The following is a 20,450-nucleotide window of genomic DNA, read 5'->3' on the forward strand; positions in this document are numbered from 1 at the left end:
TTCCCACCCCATGGGGAAGCACCACTGAAGAAACAGACAGCACCACAGAGAGCAAAGTAGTCAAAGGAAGAAAGAAGAAATCCCAACTGTGGCTTCCTCCTGTAACCATCAGGACAAGATTAGAACGTATAATTTTGCAAATACACACAGAAAGGAACCTGTCTTAAAGAAGAGGGGAAAACAGCAGTGGTGGAGCGTTTCTAACACTGGAGTCCAAAATTCTAGTTAAACAATAATTCAGAGATTTTAAGTGTGGTAAGAGTGCCATACCCCTTATCAGGGTGCAACATTTCAGTGCATCTCCATCAAGAGTAATCACACTGTGCTTTGCAGTTTTTCTTAGGATGCACAGCATATAAGAAATACTATATACATGCCAGTGACCAAACCACCACAGGAATAAAAGACATAGTCACTACCATTAATGCTGGCACATCATACGGAAGACTAGACAATAACAAGGACAGTAGGGAGAGAGTAAGCTTACTGTACCTCCAACTTTCCTTTGCCTGCCTTGTATGGGGAGTCAATAAATACGAAAAAACATGTTACTATCATTTTCCCTATCATAAAACCCACAAAGTATCATCACAGTAAATGACAGGGACAAATAGACTATGGACAAGGACACTGCCATAAAGCTGGTACTGTGCAAGTTGCACCGTTTCTTTTTGTTTAATATTTTGTATATCATAGCAAGTTTCCCTAATAACATACAGCTGAGATTCCTACATTTCCATTATGATGGTTTACTAAATCAGCATAGGTAAATACTAAGATTTTCCTGTGGTATTATAGAAAAATACTCAGAATTGTAAGTTAAAAAAAAATGAACATTTGAGACTAAAAAAGGATCAGTTTAAACCAATGTTGCATCATAATGTAAACCATGCTTAAAGTACAAGGAATAATAATTAATCTTGATTCATGAAACTCACTGAAAGATAAATTAGATGCTCATAAATTACATATCTCCTGAACAATCAGGCATTTTCATCCAAGACGTTGGGGGATAATACGAAGAAAAATTCTTTCCATTTATTGTGAAATTAAAAAAAAAAAAAAAAACCAAGCAAACAAAACCCCCAAAACCAAACAAAAAAAACCAACCCTCACACCACAAACCACTGTATCTTTCCCAAGCTCATTACATGCAGTCTTGAAACAAGTGTCCAACCTTTAAAGAATATTAATACATAAAACTTTCCTACAATTTTTTTTTGTTACGTACAAGTAATTTTTCAATCGATTTCATTTTTAAAACTAACTGAAAACATTAGAGGAGCCAAGAAAGCAATGTGATGCAGCATACAATCATGCAAAAACAATTAAACTGCATACAATTGTCACCACATCCATTTTTTGAAAATAGTCTTCCCCATACCAAGTATCTACAAAATAAAATCTTGATGAATTTTCTTTAAAAATCCCTGACCTTTTCCTGCTCTATAGAATTTGAAATAATTATCCTTTACTTCAAAATAGGTCATTTTTGTGAGACTGGTTTCAGTCTCAGGATAGCAACTGTGTGGTAACCACTTCTCTTTTTGTTGTTTTCCATTTCTAAATATATGCTTTGATCCCCTTGGTCTTGCTGGTAGAGCAGTCGCCTCACACATAAAATCTCTCTTTGAAGCCTTCGAGCAGCGCCAAGAAAGAAGCAGGCTGTGGCAGCAGGCTCAGTATTCTCTGGTTATGCAACAGATTAGATCATTATCAACATAACTGGATGCCTCCAGCAGAGAACAGAAACGAGGAATTCGAGAGCAAGTTACTTTTTGAGTTAAGGACCGCTACCTGGTCAATTTGAAAGGAGGAAAAAGTTACCTGGAAGTAAGAGCTGGTCCTATCACAGAAGATTGCTCTGCAGTAAAAAGCTCTATAACAAATATGACTGTCACATTTATTATTCAGGTCTGTTCCTCCCTTGGCAGGAAAGTTTTCCCATTCGTTTGTAATGGGAAAGAAATATTTGGCTCAAATGGCTGCAAATAATTTCAGAAGCCCAGTTTAGCCACATAAGAATCAATTTCATTCCCCATAGATGAATGACCACATGCCAACGGGATTCAGGAGAAGAGTCTGGGTTCTCACATAACTGCAGAGAGAATCTGTGTATCTTACCTACGATATATTCATTTGCCTGTAGCCTGTCATGTGGATATCCCTACACATCTGTCACACTTCTCTCGTTGCTCCAACAACTTCTACATCATCAATTATGTAAACTGGCTTTTAAAGACACTTCAGTCTTGAATTTCATTTCAGTTAAAGGATAAAGTATTTACTAATCAGTCATGGACTGAAGATATGGGTTTTGAGTTCTCATATACAGTAGAAAAACATATACTTTAACCTCTTAAGGAAATGCCTTGTATAGCTCCATCACTGCACAACTGCCACATCCATTTGTGTTTTCCTTACAGATAACTGGGAAAGAAGTGTTACCCTGCATGAAACAAATCCCTTGAGTCAAGTCCGGACAATGAACATATAGTGAGGAGAGATTATGTAATATTGAACAGATTAAACTATTTGTTTGTATGTAAGACTTCAGTCATTGAGGCTAACAAATGCATGCAAATATAAACAAATGGAGGTTTTAAGAAGCCTAACTAAAAGCTTTTTTACTTTCTACAAAAGACATTAAGAGTATTTAGATCTTGGCCATAGGAAGAAAATAAGTACAAAACAGTTGAATATAGAAAAAGCTATGTGGCTGCTCTTAATAAGAGAAACTATTCTTACAGTGCTTTAATGTGTTAATTGTAGATTACTATAATTTTGTAAACTTAGAAAGCACTACTGAAGTTGGGCTTTGCTTTCCAAGTTTCCACAAAATTAGCACTGAAAAATGTCCATCTGGTTATCCAACAAGATAAATGTAACACTAAAGTTACCCCAAAAAATAAGGATTATTAAGTATAGCAGAAGTTACATGACCAGTATCATTTGTTTACAAATGCCTATTATCATTAGATAGTGAGTGGCATAAGGAAAATCTAGAAATCAAAAGCTTTATTTGCAGGAGGTATTCTCCAGACAAGAAATTTTATTTTTTTAAAATATATTTTATATATCTGGAAACTATTACAGCAAAGGAATTGTAAGCTTAATAATGAGCTCTTAGGACTCACTTGTTACCATCCTTACTAAGGCTGAAGAATCAGAAATCCGCATTCTACTGTCTCTCTTATGCAATCATACGATACTTTATTATCTAATGTGACTCTAGAAGTACAGACCTAAATAAAATCAGGTGTTTAGCTGTACTGCCTTCATCTCTATCTTTATTCAACAATCAATAATAATTAAAAACTACACACGAAAAAGAACTAACTGGCATTTCCCCTAAATCACGCCAGAAGAAAAATCACTGATGAGTCAGGTTAGTCTATAAGTGGGACACAACGTATGATTCATAACTCATTGCTTCAGGTTTAATTCTTGAGAGAGAAAACGCTCCATCAATAACGTAAGATAGAAACTCAAACTCTCACTTTCACTACAAAAAACATAACATTAAATAAATTAACTACATCTTTTCAGTTCTGAATATTTCTGTTATGTATGTTCATAAGGGTTTAAAGTCACGACCAGTAACTTTCAGCAACTCCTGCAGGCAGTGAAGTCTTGTAGGGGACAGTGAGCACGTTAGACCACATTCCTAAGCTGTCTTCTACACCGCTGCAGGGGGCAAGCTCTGGTGTCCACCGAGGGGACAAAGGGAATGGGACCTTTCTGACTGAAACTACAACAAAAGATTCATTAAGGCACAACTCAGTCACTGCCAGTGTCTTAGATAACACAAATTTATAAAAGCAGCTGAGAATTAATATAGCTACCAAATTTACTTATTTTTTCAAATGTAATTTTTAGGTAAATTAGACTACAACACTAAAGAAAGGCATCTCAGTCCAGTAAGATGATGGCAGAGGAACCAATGGGTATGAGAAAGATCACCACTGCTCCTTTCAGACAACAGCTCAGAAAATCAGCACCGTGTCAAAAATGACCTTTGTGCCTCAGCTTTTATAGCAAATTGGGTTTTCAAGCGCATTCCCCCCCTCTCATTTCTTTCTTTCCAGCCCACGTGCAAAAAAAAAACCCAGAAGCTCTGTGAAGAAATTCCGGTTTAAGCCCAAAGGACATTTATCACAAGATTATTTTTAATATTTAAAGTATAGTAGAAAAAATACAGGAGTCTAAAACCTATAAAGAAACAAAAAATAAAGATCCAGGGGGCTTCTTCATTAAGGAGCTAATAAAATAGTAAAAGCATCTACAAAAAACTTCCTTCAAAACCCTGTATGACCTTGCTGTTCAGTCACATCCTTCAAGCTGACCACTGAAAGAAATGTAAAGTAATGCTCATTTTCCCACATCCCCATCACAGGCCAAATGATAGCTCTGACACTGGAAACAGATTGGCAAAATATTTTATTTCTCTTTAACCTCTGTTACGAAAAATGTGAGAAATTAAAAAAAAAATTAAGTAGCCATGCTGCTGTTCGACACTTCACAATTTAATCATACATCATACTTCTACTGTAGAAAACATGCAACAAGATTAAACTTCTAAAACGTAGCTGGATTTAAAACAAATGCTGCTTCACCTACATTCTCAGTTAACAGGTCTTTAAAGAAAGATTATCAGACACTCCAGTAGGTGCAGTCTGAAGACAAAAAAAGTGAGCATGACCTTGGGTTCTCCCTTTCTATTTGGTGGCATTTCCTCTTTAATATTTTAAAATCATCAAAACAGTAAGCACTGACATGGTCACTACCGAATACACATGCTTTGGCGAAGGGTGATGAAAATTACTTGAATGAGTGTCTTTTGTTTTATGTGCTCATTTGCATTCCTCTCAGAATTATTACCAATGTCATTGCTATGAACAAATGGTATATCAATAACGATCATCTATTAATAAATACTTCATTCGTTCCATGAAGTTGATCTTCATATGCACCCACGAGGCAGGAAATTATTAGTCAGTATTTCCCATGGCGAAGCTGAAGTCATGTTTATAGACTGTCCTACTCCATGCAGTTATTCAGGTGTCAAAACCACAAGTAACAAACCATAAGAAACCCTGCCTCCTAATCCTACTTTGCGACCGCTGAATTTTGCCCATCTGATAAGGACGAAACTATCAGGATGGATGATACTGCCTTGTCACAACTGAAATGTAAAACTAGCATTTATTAAAAGCTGTCAGAAGCTTGAAGGTAGTATTGCCATTAAAAGGGGAAACACAAAAGCCCATGATTTATCAAATGGTCTCTCCTTCATCTTCCAACGATGTATGGGTGATAACTACTATGTACTTACTGTTCCCTCAGATTAACACAGGCCTTTATTTGGAATAAACATCTTTTAAATAGAACTTGAGAATGTTTTCTCTGTCTAAATTTGTTGACTTCACTTTACCTGGCTCCTAGTTCTCAGATACTCCCCTACGTCTGAACGTCAACTGAATGCTGAAGGGGAGAGAGATCACTACTGTTGCCAAAGCAAGATAAATATTGAGTTAAAAAAAAAAAAAAAAAAAAGACAGACACAAAAGGGAAAAGAGATGTTTTGCTGCACATCTCAAATTTACTGCTAGTTTCCCCAGTCTGCTTCTAATAAAATTCATACAGCACCGAGTACATGAAATGCTAGGCCCTCCTCTTCTACACTGAGAAGGCAGTGGTTGTCTTCAAAAAGGGAAACCTCTTGCGGTACTCAGAAATTGCAGGTGGATAACAAAGGTAAGATTCTATCCATATATTAGAACGCTTATTTCCAGCGCATCTGAAGTAGCACAGTAAATGTTTCAAAGCTGACTAGGACCCTGATTTAGAGAGCTCCCTTTAAAACTACCAGGAATTGTATGGATAAATCCCTTAACAAGCTTTTACATCTCAACCTATGAGTTAAAAAATTAGACTGCAAATCTTGCAAGACTTCAAAGGCACTGGATTCTCACTAATCAGAAAAAAACACATCTACCTTTATTGTATAGCAAAGTATTTCGGCTACCACCCAGAATCCAGGAGGCAAGAACTTGAGAAATAGTGAAGTTCTAATGAATTATTAAAAACTGGTTATGAGCTCTGCACAGAGATTTGAGTGAGTTCAGGGTTTTGTGCAGTCGTCTTCGATCTCAACTGTCAACCACTTGCTTGTGCTGAACATACTGATGACAAAATCCCCAGAGCACACATCAGCAGCAGCCCACTGCAGGAACATTATTAGAAATGTTCCAAACCCAACTTCCATGCTTGTATAGTTCTTTCCTTTCCTCAAGTTCCTTAAGATTAAAGGAAGTGAATGGGACAAATTCTGGTGAGCACAGACAATGCAAATCTTCGATATTACTGCACCCAAGAACACCCATTTGTTCATTTCTCAGCTGACTGAAGACCATCCAGCTGAGCTTCTACTAGTTCAGTTGTTTCTTCCTAAGGGTAACAAACATTTACACTGTCTCTCTCTAAAACAATTAAAGACAATGTGCATCACTGTGAGTGCTAAAAGACTATATACCACAGCATAGACGCACAAAACACTGCTCATTTCCACCATGAATTTCCAACTTAAAGCTGAGTAGACAGATCAATCTGTCTTTGCAAAGTCTGAAGACACCTACCACAGCATATTCTTCCGTAAGAGTTGGGTCAATACAAACGTTACTAAAAGCAAAGAATAAGGGCTGAAATAGCAATAGGAACAGATAGGCTATGAAAACCATACAAGCAAATGTCAGTCCAAAACATACTTGCAACAAAAGATTCATTTCATTGTCTGCCATATATGCAAAAAAGCAACAAGTAACATATTCCTCAATAAAAATACTTCTTGTAAGCCTGGATGCAAGATTAAACAGAAAATAGAGGATGAGCCCTTCATGAAGTCCTTCAAATTACAATTTCCCAGTCCTCACCTTGCTTTGTGGGGAGTTCCACTGAGTGCAACAGTAATATTCTCCTGTGCTTCATGCAAGGGTGTTTGTTTACAAGATCAAGACTCAGTTGCTGACCCATTATTTCACTTGTGTTCAGGAATCATTCCAAAGCCAAACACAAGTGAGCAGTGCTTATTACAGCGACACATAGTTTCAAAATGAATCAATCGCATAATCAATTTTAAGCAATGAAATTTTGCACTTAACTGAATTTCAAAGGTCACTGAAGTTCAGCTGAGGCCCTTCAGCTGTTCATCTATATTTCTTATTGCCTCTCTAGTAGTCAGTAGTGACAGACAGGTAACCTCAAAATCACTATCACAGAGCTCAAGAACTAAAAGTTTCTTACAGAAGTAAATATTTTGAGAATAAAAATAAAATCATGTATATTCTCGATGACAGTACAAATAAGCAAAACAACACAGGCAGTCCGTGCCTTTCTGTTCTAAATGTAACATTTTTTCATAAAGGGATATGTTCGCTCATATGTGAGACAAGGGAAAGAAAGTGGAGGCCCCTCCCGATTCCACTGGGTACCACCTGGTGGTACCCAACCCAGCGTGCACAAGAAGATGGGATCCAACAAATCTGATCTCCTAAAACAGATGTTCTTGAATATCACATTTGTTCCCCAGTCACAGAAGTCAAAATTATTATTAGCCTCTAAACAAAAAATTATTTGATGCTCATGAGCGTTTGCAACATTTTTAAAGGTTGTACAAAGACTGTATGTCACTATCTTTTAAGTTCTTGCTTTACAAAACTACTTTTTAAACTTTTCTATAACACTTCTTACTATGCAGATACATACTTTCTCTTCTGTCAATGTTCATAGAGTAGTATTTGATATGACTTTCTCCAAAAGCAAGCCAACCACAAAAACTATACATATAATATTTAGAGAAAACAGCGTCAGTGATGCTTTATTTTATCTTCTCTTAAATTTATGAATAATTCCTGAAATTTGAGCAATCCACTGTAAGAAAAGCAAGAACCTCTATCAACAAGAATTTTGTCTACACAAAATCCTCCTCAAGGGTCTCTGGAGAACAGGACAACCTAGCGCATCATGAATAGACTCCAAACCACTGAAGCAAGCGCAAGCTAGATGGGAAGAGTTAAATAAAGCTGCTAAAATTCAGCAGCCTTGCAAGCTATTCCAGACTATGGTTACTATAACCTACACTGGGTGTCCTCTGCATAAGCACCAGTGTGACTTTGTGGACTGCTGAGACTCAGTCTGTTGCAACTGGCATAAGTTGCCACAGGCGAGTAATCACAAGAAACTGACCTTGGCAAAAGCACATTTTACACTTCACTGCTGTTCAACTGTGTTATACTAAAGAGAGAGCAAGTGAGCACAAGCAGAAGGGGGAGGGAGAGAGAACAAAGGGGGATGGACAGAAGGCATAAAAGTGACCGCAGCCATTTTCAGCTTTACCTATGTTTAAGAATTTAAGAGAAGTACATCACCTCCAGTGCACATTGCAACCTACATGTGGTTACATCAACTCTGTGTGGTATCATTTTTAAACCACCGTGGTTTGGGGTTTTTTTGGGGGGTGGGGGAAATGGGGAATGGGGGGTGGGGTGGGGTGAGAAAGAAGGGAGATTAAGTACCAAATTAGGAACTAATACTTCAAAAAAATCTCCCAACAAGGGGGGGAAAAAGTATAGAAGACAATTAAAACTTCACATTTACCTACTATCAGATTACTGAATAAATGGGGATTTTTAAATTGTTCTTTCCTCCTGCTTGGCTACACCTCTTGAGAGTATGTTTTGGAATCAGCTGCAACAAATAAAGACTAAATGTATTCTTTGAGGAGTGCAGCAAGGTACCTCAAGCCTCATTTTTAAAGTTTTGGCTCAACCTTAACTTCAGAGGCTCTCTCAACAGCTTGACAGCAATTTGTATAAAGTAATATGGTAGAATTCCCACCATTACAGTTGTGTCTGTCCTTTCTTAACTATCTTTGGTCTCCTTTGGTTTGGATCAGTTATCTCCTGTCAGATCTTTTTCTTAGTTTTTGCATTAGATTTTTTTGGTATTGATTACCATATCTCCAAAGAAACAGGACCTGGCAGAGCAAGATGGCACAGGATTCCATCATTAGCACTAACCCACATCCTGCCCAGATTTCACAGCAAGTTTAACACAAGGATCTAACCTTGTGGGTATTCTGGGTTTCCAGGACATTCAGTGGTTGAAGCAAAACATGCACAGGCTTTGTACGAGTTCCAAAATACCCAATCACTCTCCACTTGGGAAGTGCACAAAGTACACAAGTCTAGACAAAATAAAGTAAGACTACATGCATTTTGTATCTCAGTTTCCTTACTACTCTTAGGATCAGGGCTCTCTAAAACAATCTCTACTACGTGCAGCTTCTCTTCCAGATCCTGAAGGCTGCTTCTCTCCTGTGCAGACAGGTTCTCCATTCTGCATCTGGTTCCATAATTAACTCCAAAACCCTGCTACAAAAGCCAGCCTTTGTTCCTCCCAAATATCCAAACCTTTTACATCTCTGTCTTCACACAGTCTCCATTCCTCTACTCCAACTCCTATTCCTCCATTTCAGTCCTCCAAATGTCATTACTACCAGTAGGCTGAAGAAAAGTGGCTTTTTTGGACACAGCCATGTTATTACCTCTAACTATTCCCATGTGACTGAGAGTCATCATGGTTTTATGACCTCCACTGTCACTGGCCAGGGAGATACAAGACTCAGCCCCGACAGCAGATGGTTGATTCACACACACTGACGTTCAGCAATTCAACGGTGATATGATCACGCTTAGCTTATAAATTATAAAAACAGCAATTCTATGAAGCATAACTTAAAATTTCAAGGGACTCGAGTATTTACGAGTCTGAACTTCAGATCTGGGTCAAAAAGGTGTCAGCTGTGGACCTGCAGAATTTTAATCATCTCGTCAGACTCTAGTGCTTTCTCTCACAAATAAATGATGTTTGGAAGGCCCACAAGCATGCTTCATGACAGCAAGGCAGGACTCTGTCATAGGGGGCTGGATGGGCCACCAGAACACTCACTCCTTCTGTGCAGCATGTAAGAAACTCTTGTAGGGTCTCAACAGGGAGTAAACTGATGTGTCATATTTTACTGACTGTGCACTTGGGCCCTAAATCCAATTATTTATTTTTTTTTTATTGACTAAGTCCTATAATAACTAGTTATAGTAGAAGGGAAAAAAAAGAAATTGGAAAGAGTACACTAGTTCTGTACTAATTACTGCAGGCCTTCAGGTTTGGCTATGATATGGTCACCATTTCACCCAATGAAGCACAGCAAAACAAAGAAAAGGATGACAAGAAAACAAGTACTTGAAAGTACTTGTACAAGTACACATCCTAAGGAAGAGTGAATGTTTATTTTTACTAGCCCAAAAGTAAGCATAGCTTTACATTACACAACAGCACCCTCAGCTGAAAGCAAGAATTGGACATCTATTACTTCTTCAATGCATATCCTAAACAGGTTATTGAATTAGTCTCTCTCTTTGCAGCACTCTGCGTCTCTCACACTGCACCACATTTGAAAAGTATGTATCACTCAGTGCTGAATGAACCATTTGACTTTATAGTTCGGCAGCTAGAATCTCATTTTTAAGTCACTTCTCTCATTAGCGAGAACAGAAACATTATCTGAGTCTTCCACATCCAGGCAAATAATTACCAACATGCTGGGCATCTCACTTCTTTCCCTCTTCCTTCCCCAACTCTTTCACCTGAGAGAATTACTTGAAACCAATATATTTCCACAAAAAATACCACAAAACAACCCAAAATCTTCCAATATCTAAAAATTACTATTAAGGTTTAGCTATAGCTATGTATATGGATATATATCTATGCACACATCAACACATACATATATATAATTGCTATAAAATATGTATCAAAAATATCATGATGTTGTGGTATGGTATGGCTGAAATGTTACCGGCATGAGATTCATTTGACCAAAGTATTCCTCTACTGGTAAAAGATGAGTTTATTTGAATTACATTTACCTTTCTGGAACTCTTTCAGAAAGAAGTCTTGTCTAGTTTACGCTCATCCAATGCAATATACTGATATCCTTGAAGTCCAGAGAGTCAGGATATTCTTGTTTTTCCTTCTAGTTGTGAATATTGAGTATGATCTACAAGAAAAAGAAAACGGGGAAAACAGTTTGGCAGGCAATCCTTCATGTTCTCTGTGGGTCAGTATTTTCAAATCCCTTACAGAACACAGCACTGAGTCCAGAAGATCAATCACTACTGGGTTTCCAGAAAGAATTCAAAGCAGATTTTGTTCGTCTGTAGGTATCTCAACAAGCAGCACCCAGGATTCATTTTTCCATGTCAGTTATTCTGTCTCTCTCTTCACTGTCTTAAACACAAAGATATTAAAGTGAAAGGCCTGATCTTCTCCTGCTTATTTAAAAAACAAAACAAAACAAACCAACCAACCAAACAAACAAAAACAACAAAAAAACAAACCCAAACAACTATAATGTATAGTTTGCATTTTCTCCTATAAATTTAAATTTAGCATCAGGGAATTTGTAATGTTTTGCTTAAACTTACCTAAGAGAAAGGTTACAGTTTCTGCGTTGTGAAGTGCTAATACACTTCACAAAACCAATAGAAACCCTTGAAACATAAGTACACCCATGAAAACCATAAAATACCCTTTCTCCTTTTAGACACTTCAATTAATCAACAGCTATTAGTGGCTAAGTTAAGTAACTCAACAGCTTTGCTGAATAAAGATGTTTTAGTCTAGTAAAAGCAGTGGAAAGTTCAGCAAACTTTATTCTCTGCAGTGTTCTGCTAACTCTAGGATTTCCACTTTTCTAGGGAACATCATTTTTTCTGGATAGCATGTTGAACACGATTTTGCAGATACTCACGCTGTATAACATCAGCTCAATCCTTCTAGTTCTTTCAGTAATAGCAAGTAAAGCTTTGCCTCAGATTTCACAGGCATGTGTGTGCCTCTCTCTCAGTACCCAGGCCACCGTGCCAATATGTAGGATTAAACTTTTTCCAAGGTTGAATAAGCCACCATCTGTCTATCTTGTGTGGTGCTGTGCACCATCCGGGAGACTTGTCCCTCAGAGCATGTTTCCACCATATGTCACTCCTGAGTGATCAGTTATGCCAAGACATTTGGGAAAAAATGACTAAGTCGAGCTGGAAAACCCTTTCCGAATTCCAGAGGAGGTTTGCCAAGCCTGTATTTGCAAATAACTTCGCATCCACCGCTCTTTTCATATATTGTATGTAGTGATAAATAACCTTTACCTGAACAGACAAAACAATTATTGGGATGATGCACCTGCTCTCCATTGTCCAGAACTCATGTACTTTTTAATAAGCCAAGAGGCTCAGGTATGACACACCTTCAGTAAAAAATACAAGGAACCTTTACAGAAGAATTGCAACTTTTATGATAAGTAAGTTAAGAAGAAAGGAAAAACACAGACACAAACACCATATTTCAAGAGAGACTCTACTTGGTATTTTAAAGCCACAACAAATTAGCAACTTCTTTCTAAGTACTCAACTAAAAACACCTGCAGCAACTGGATACAAGGTTTTTTCCTAATAATAACTGTATCTAAAGTGCTCACCTGCATGCAAAACGATCACCTAAACTTAATGTTAAAACAACTGATACATCATAGTCCATGCAATTAGAATTTGTCTAATAAAGAATATGACTCTATCCTATTTTAGGTTTAAAGAACCATTTTATGTTCCAATTCCACAATTATAAAATTAAAACTCAAGCCAGCATTGCTCTTATGGCCAACTCAAGGCTGCTCATTTACATAACTGACTTTCAAGGGCACTTAGTTACGCAGCGATTAATACCAGCAAAGAATCTACCAGATCTGCTACTTAATGTTAAAGACGACATTCTTGAGAATATTAAAAGAAGTGAGAAAGTAGGAAGTCGTGATTATAGCCTCCCTAAGTTTAACAAGGGAATGAAACCTATTCTTAAGGGAAATAGCAGAAGTGTTAAAAATCAGAAGACAAATTACAGTAATTATTATTTAGTCAAAAAGCGAGATGAAGAGCAGCACTAAAGTGCAAGACAGAATGTTCGCAGAAGTCTGAGGGTCCTTTGCCTGTGTTTTGCCTTCAGAGTTTGGACAGTCATTGAAAAAAAGGCGGAAACTATGAAACAAATTAACTAGGGCCTGTTGGGATTTGTAGAACAAAGGCCAAAAAAAGCAGAAAAAGTTCACGTTAGATGAAGGAAACAGGTACTGAAAAGAGATGATTATTAAAGGAAAATTAGATAAATTAGCACCTCAGAATGGATTAAATTACTTTTATCTTTTAATGCATTTAAACAGTCTCCCTATGCACAAAGAGTGAAGCTTGCAAATGGGAGGATATTTCAATCAGATGACAGGGGAGTAACAAGTTAATCTATGAAGTAACGAAAGCCTCATACTGCAACATGGACTTGTGAAATGGAAAGAAGAGAGGAAAATAAATACAGAACAGCTACGCAAACTTGGACCACTTGCGTACATAACACACCTAACAATTTTGAAGCCAGCCTATTTTTTGAAAGGCTCAGCTCCTTCCTGGCCCACTCTGACAGCCTGAGGCATTCCCACTACTTGGCCAAGAGCAACCAGAGATGCTGGTTCTACACCACCAACTCTCTGCTGACCCTTCTTATCCCAACAGGAAACCTTCAGACTAAGGTGTCTGCTCTGACTTATGTTCCCCTTGATTCTTGCATCCATTTACAGGTGCAAATAACCTTCCCTTTAAGATGAAATGTGATTTGGCTATGTCACTGACTGACTCAGAGGACTGCAAACGGGAAGAGGAGGAGGGGAGGGAAATTTATCAAAATTGTCAATTAAGAAAATTCTTATTCTGGAGGAGCATTTGCACTATGAAGCTGGTAAACGCTTCCTCACAGAAGGAGCAGCTACATAGCTTCTGCACTATCATCTTTTGCCAGAACCACAGCAGAAACAATAGTTTCTCCTACAACAGTCATAATGGAGATCCTCAGGTATCTCTAAGGAAAAACTATGAAGCAAACAATATAAAAAGAGAAAATATTAGAACATGGAGAAAGATGAATGTTTTCTTTCTTTCCCTTTATGTTCAGCTGAGGAGGCTCAAGATCTGTCACCTGTTTGTCCCACCCTAGTGTAGACTAGCAGGAATCCTATCAATTTTTAGAGAAATCAAGTTTTTTAGATTGGTTTAATCACTATGAGTCCCTTGGAAATGCTTGGCACACATAGGCAGTCTTAATTTGTGTTCCACTTCAAACATGTACTAAAGCCTCAACATTCACTGTTGTTCTCACAAACTTTTTAGGAAACTCTCCTATGCTCTTGGAATTCATAAGCCTAGGTAGGATTCTAACAATCACACACAAAACCATTCCTGTAGAAATAAATTCACTCCGTGAATATTTCTGTTACATAAATGCAAAACTTAACTGAAACATCTGCTGATGAATACAAGACTAGGACATGTAAAAGGCAGCAACAGTGAAATTTATTTCCACCAGCAACCTCATTTAGAGGGGATGACTGCAGAGACACTGTTTACAGACAACTATGGCTCTCCAAGCACAAGGCCAAACTCGAAGAGTTATGTTGTCTGAGCCACCCACCTGTGGGGTATTTCATATCTTCCCACATTCATTCATCAAAGTTCATTTCCCAGAAGAAACTGTTGGTCCTAATTAGCAAGAGTTTCTTTCACTGACCAAGACGTAAGGGAGAAAATACAGGTTGGTGGGAAGCTATCAAACATCACTAAAAACCGCAAAGTAGCCGGTCCTCTAATAAAAAGTCCATCCTGCAAGCGCTATGGTATTACAACATAAAAAGAGTTTGTTGCTCAAAATGTTAACACAATATTAAAACAAAGTGCAGTCCCTTTTCTCAGCAGTAATTAGTTTTCATAAACTAATGCAAAGAAAATCTCTACATGTGATGTAAAAGTAGCTTGGAGTTTATTGAGCTACCTTTGCTAGGACTGCAAAAATGTGAGGGGGGACATTTGCTTTTTTCAAGTACAGAGATATACGTGAGGAAAACTGGTCTCTTTCCTCTTCTTCACTTCCCCCCTCCTCCTCCTAAACCCCAAGAAAATCTGCCACTGCTTTAGGTCAAAGGAAAAACAGGCCCAGCTGCCGTAAGCCAAACAACGTACAGGTTTGCTATCTCCCCTGCTGTTTTGGCTCGAGCTCTTCAGACTGGAAAATTCAGAAGCACGATCTCTCAAGCTCTATAAATGCCAGAACCATCTAAGAGGAAAATAGGACAAGGCCACCCCCAGGCAAGCTTGTACTAAAATCTGCTGGCTGCAAGGCAAAAAATACAGTAAACATCACATAGGGACAGACTGCTCCTTGGAAAATATTCCACAAGAACAATATAGCTTCCAAAGAAAGGCTGAGCTAAAGGGACTTCTGGAGGAAAAAAAAAAAAAAAAAAAAAAAGCAATGTTTTAAGATCCTTGTGAGGAGTTAGCAAGCTAATGGCACACAACGACAAACTGTGTGACAGGCAATATGTTTTTGACATTAATCCAAAGAAGAAATGTAAAAGCGACATTGCACGTTCTCTACAAAGCAGTAACAAATTCAGTATCCTAGAACAGTTCTGCAGTTCACTATGGAAATTTCGCTTTTGTCTTGACAATTGATTTCATGGAATAAAACAAGTAATAATAAGCAATTAAACCGTCAATATAATCATCTTGTCTTTTCAGGAAAGACAATTTAAGTTAAATTTTTGCAGTCCTTGAGAGGTGAACTTTGCAACTGATCACTGTATGTTTTAACATGCTCTATACTGACTCAACCTATAAAAACAGCCAAAACCAGAAGTTGAAACATCCTTTTTCCTGTGTAGCTCCAATCTGCAGAAGCAAGAAGCTAAACAACATGCTCTCCACCAGATGGCTGAAATAAAAAGAACACTCTTTCTGATTAATTAGGAAACAAATGAATCTGCTGTTAGCACAACAAGTTACCATCAGGAAACCTGGGCTTCCATTAAACTTTGGTATTTGTACTTTCTCTGCAACTGTGTTCAGGACCATCTCAAGATTTGTCTCTCATTTCAGAAACAAAACATGACTCAAGTCCATCACACACAAGTATCACACCAGATACTGCATAACTGCAAAGGGTAAAACGCCAATGCCCGTTTCACAGATGAATAACGCTGCCAGAAAGATGGTTCCTAAAAGAGAAGGTTCCCATCAGGATAGAAATGAAGGTCTCCCAGTGCTGTGAGGAATCACCCCAGGCAGTGTCACTAGGTAAAACAACACATCCCTTGTTACAGTTCAGTGAGCAATGGAGGCTCACGTGTGCACACTTGAGCTCTCCAGCTGGTCCGGGAAACAGAAATCCCCAGACCAGCTACAGCACAAGGAGCAAGGATGTGACAGTGCAAGCAGCAGAGGCCAGGCCATGGTTCCCTGACAAGGCTGCCAAGGAGGACTGTTAACATCTTGAGTGAAGGTTCAGAATACCTTCACTCAGCCACTGGGGATGGGGATGGGGGGAGTCACAAACCACACAGAACATGCACAAAACACAGGCAAGTGCATGCATTTAGAACATGAATATAACATATGGTGCTACTGAGATGAGTACCTCGGGAAGAAGGGAAGGAAGGAAGCTCACCCAACCCAGGTACGTGTGGGGAGTTGCCCCTAAAAGCTTTCAGTGTTGTCACTGTTCCTCTGCTTTCAACAGAAGACCTGCTGTTACAGCAACGTACAGTGTGAGCTCCAAAACCAGGAAAGGCATATCCAAGAAAACCATGCCCTGCTGCTAAGATGAGAATACTGAGGCAGAGAGCTCCTAGCTTTCTTTGCATGAACAACTGCTTTTTTGCACCAAACCTGGAACCCACTATTTCAGTAACAGTGGTTAAAGAAGGACCACTTCAGAAGCAGCTGGCAATGCACTGAAAAGGAACCTGCCATGTTTGAGGGCTAAAGCCCAATTTCACCTTCTTTAACAACACCACGCATGCCTGAAGAGGCATAATGCCTTAGTGAGAATCCAGGGCTGCCAACAAACCCACACCACTATAACTAGAAGTATTTCTCTTATGTGCACAACTGAAGTTCTCAAACATGTGGAGAAAGTTATTTTCTAGGCACAAAGGGCATGGTGGATACATTTACTTGAAACTAAATCCAAGACTGCATTTTAAAATCCAAGTAAAGGTACTGCATCCTCTTAAGTAATTGAGGAAGCTGGGAGACTAAATAAGAAAAAATCAAAAAGGCTTCCTTGCACATTAAAAAAGGATTCCACATGTAGGGATGCCACTCAATTCAGCTAAATTAGCTTATCTCACTTTACCTTATAGGCTTGTGATAGTTACCTTCTGCAGGAAATCCAAGGCTAGACAAAAGCGCAAAAGACCACAGAAAACACTAATGTTTCAAAGGGCACCTACACATTACATCACACATACAATTACAGAAAAAAATGGGGTTTTTTTTGAGCATGTAGGGTCAGAAAGCAGACCCGTGTAGACTTTCAGCAAACACAATATTCTTTGGCACGAAGTTTTAAGAAGACCCACTTCTCCTATTTGCTTTTCACTCTTACTTTACTTGATGCCTCCTAGGACTCGTGTTGGGAGAGACAGCAAACAATTGAACCTGTGCACCCTCTCCCCATCACTCACAATATTGCAGACCTCAAGAAAATGTCTCTTCCTTCCAGCATACAGAGTCCCAATTTTATTTGTACATAAGCCTTTCCGCATCTCTTGTGACTGCTGCTTTCTCCAAATTTTTCCCACACACTATAGAAGATGCTGGTGAGCCATGAAATTACTCAGTGGCAACAAGGATGCTGTTTAATTCTCTATTCCTTTATTAATACTTCCTAGCATTTGATTTGTTTTTCTGATCACTGTAGAGTAGTGAGTTCCTGTTTTACATTGCTTTTTATCATAACCTGGTAATTGACTCATTAATGGTAGCAGTCAGCTCAAAGCTTATAATTTTTTAGTGGAATCAGTTATTTTTCCTGATGTAGATCACTTTCCATTTATCTGCACTGAATTTTACTTGCTGTTCTACTACTCAGTTACACAGCCACGTCAGGCACTTGTCTTATTCTTCACTCCTAATTCACTTCAACCTTACTGCCATGAACAAGTTAGTATCATCAGTAAACTTTCTCATTTCATCAGCAAGCCCCTTTTCCAGTGTACTTTTTATATGTTGAATACACCAACCAGTCCAACTACACTGGTGACTGTCAGAGGGGGCAATTTATTCCTACCTTATTCTTCCCATCTTCTACCCATGTATTACATGATGACATGACCCACCTTCTTCATGCTCAGCTTCCTCCTGGTAAAGAAAATTGTCAAAGACCTCTGAATGCCACCCAGGTCTTTTTTTATTCACTTGCACATTCACCCCCTCAAAGGGCTTCAGTAAGTTTGAAAGGTAGCACTTTCCTTCGTAAAAGAGAAGTTGACTCTTCCTGCAGACCTTGTACTCATTCAGGTAAGTAATAAGTTTGTAAATATTGCGTTATGAAGTAGGTATTAGCCTTGCAATAGGGGAATTCTGCATCTTTGCAGACAAAAGGTTAGGGAACAAAGGAATGTAATTTTCTGCCTTTAAAAAAAACTGAACCCATAAGCATTTGCTCATTTTGAAGCCAAACAGCCAGGGAATTTAAGGTACCACCAACCTTTCCCCTTTATATATGGCTCCACACATGAGTAAGAAGTGACACGGGCACAATAACAACAATTTCTCCTCTTGTAACTCTTCAATGAAGACTTTATTCATCTTTCTAACAATTTTTAATCTGAGGAACAAAAAGTAAGCAAATATTTTAAAAATTTAAAATTTTTTCCTGCTGTTAGTCAGCAAGTTACAGCTTCTCCAAAGTTTTCTCCTTGATTCTTTACCAGATTAATAGACTCCTTTCCATCCCCTATTGGCTCATTTTCCCTTATCATTAAGTTAACAGCGCAGTGAATTGTGTCCTTCCAGCTTCCCATCCTTGTTGTTCCTGCTAGCACACCGCAGAGGGCACAGGTACACCCACCTCAATTCTGAAAACATCTGACAATGATTTGTAGGAGTTAGAGATGGGAAACTGATTCCACTTGCTCCCATGTGTTCCTGCATTAACAGTGGCCACAGCCCAACACTTAAATTTATGTCTGAAACCTGCAATGACTCCTCTCATAAAAGTTCTCTCCTAACATTTATCCTAGCAGTATCTGCAACACCCTCAGCTTCTTTGGTATCACCACTTCCAAACTCTTTTGTATCTGGCTCATTCGTGTGAACAGTGGCCAAAAGCTCTGAAAAGCACAGGACAAAAGATGAGTACTGGCACCCTCAATTTACATCACATCTCACACCAAATAACTAGTTTATCAACATGTTAAAAGACCAAGAAAGCAGCACAAAGAAAAATTTCAACAAAGTGTGGCTTCATCATTAAAATCTCTCTTTATTTGAGCTTTCTTGTTGGTTTCATTGTACAGAGAGGCAGAGAGCTCTGTAAACAGATTTGCTTAGTTTCCATGTCTGTTGCCAAATTTCCATCCTGTGGAACCAATTTTAAGTAGAAAAAAGTGTCTCTTCCCAACCTCTGTGTCATTCTTATTAAGGATACAGAGTAAAAATTGAATGGAAATGAATGAGTGACAGTGGGGTTCAAATCCAAATGTTAACTTTTCTTTTAATTGCCAAAAAAAAATCCAGATCACTTTGATCCATAATTCTTCCTTTCTTGCAGCTACAGAAAGTTTAACTGCAGGCTGCCAACAATGACCCTGTCATAAACTGGAGTTCACAGTTACTTTTATGGAATTTTGTCTCAGTAACTTTTAGTTCAAGCAGTTCTCATGAAAATATTTCCAAACCACCAACTTGGCTAAATATTTTCAGTAAAGCAATATAATCCTCAATTCCTAAATACAACTCTACTTCTTAACTTCACTTTATCCTTCAGAAACCTAGTACAGCTTTAAAAAATGGGAGAAAGGAAAAAAAAAAAAAAATCTGAGAACTTCAATCAGCCTATAGTATCTCCAGATTATAACAGAAGCAGAAATTGAAAAGGAGATGAGATATGGGAAATAATCTCCCACATATATGCAAGTATTAACAGCAATGGCAAATAAAAACAAAACACTAATTCAAAATAGCATAGTACTTGCCTCGCAGAAAGCTCTCAAATAGATCCAGCCATTGTTAGCCCATGCTTACAGCCAGAGTTTCCACACTAACATAAAGGACCCCAGAAATGGGAAAGAAAATCTATTATCTTTTGTTTAGCTTTTTCAGGGAGAGAGTGCTAAGAAGTCATTTATTGTAACTCTTTTCATATCTGTCAGATGTTGCGTGTTTTATGTAACTATCACACATTTGGCAAACTCTTCCTACCTACCCATATGCTAGGGAAAAGCTCAAACTGCG

General features: G+C 38.2%; 1 protein-coding gene across 1 annotated transcript in view; it reads right to left on the reverse strand.

Moving 5' to 3' along the window:
- Nucleotides 1-20,450, reverse strand: part of LDLRAD4 (low density lipoprotein receptor class A domain containing 4) — a 294,512-nt gene that overhangs the window by 240,344 nt on the left and 33,718 nt on the right. Inside the window, exon 2 of the mRNA XM_082479515.1 lies at nt 10,989-11,119. The gene's annotated coding sequence lies outside the window, so the exon portion shown is untranslated. The remainder of the gene's footprint in view (nt 1-10,988; nt 11,120-20,450) is intronic.

The sequence above is a fragment of the Vanellus vanellus genome (genome assembly GCF_965231255.1).
Source record: "Vanellus vanellus genome assembly, chromosome: 2".
Classification (NCBI taxonomy): Eukaryota; Metazoa; Chordata; class Aves; order Charadriiformes; family Charadriidae; genus Vanellus; species Vanellus vanellus.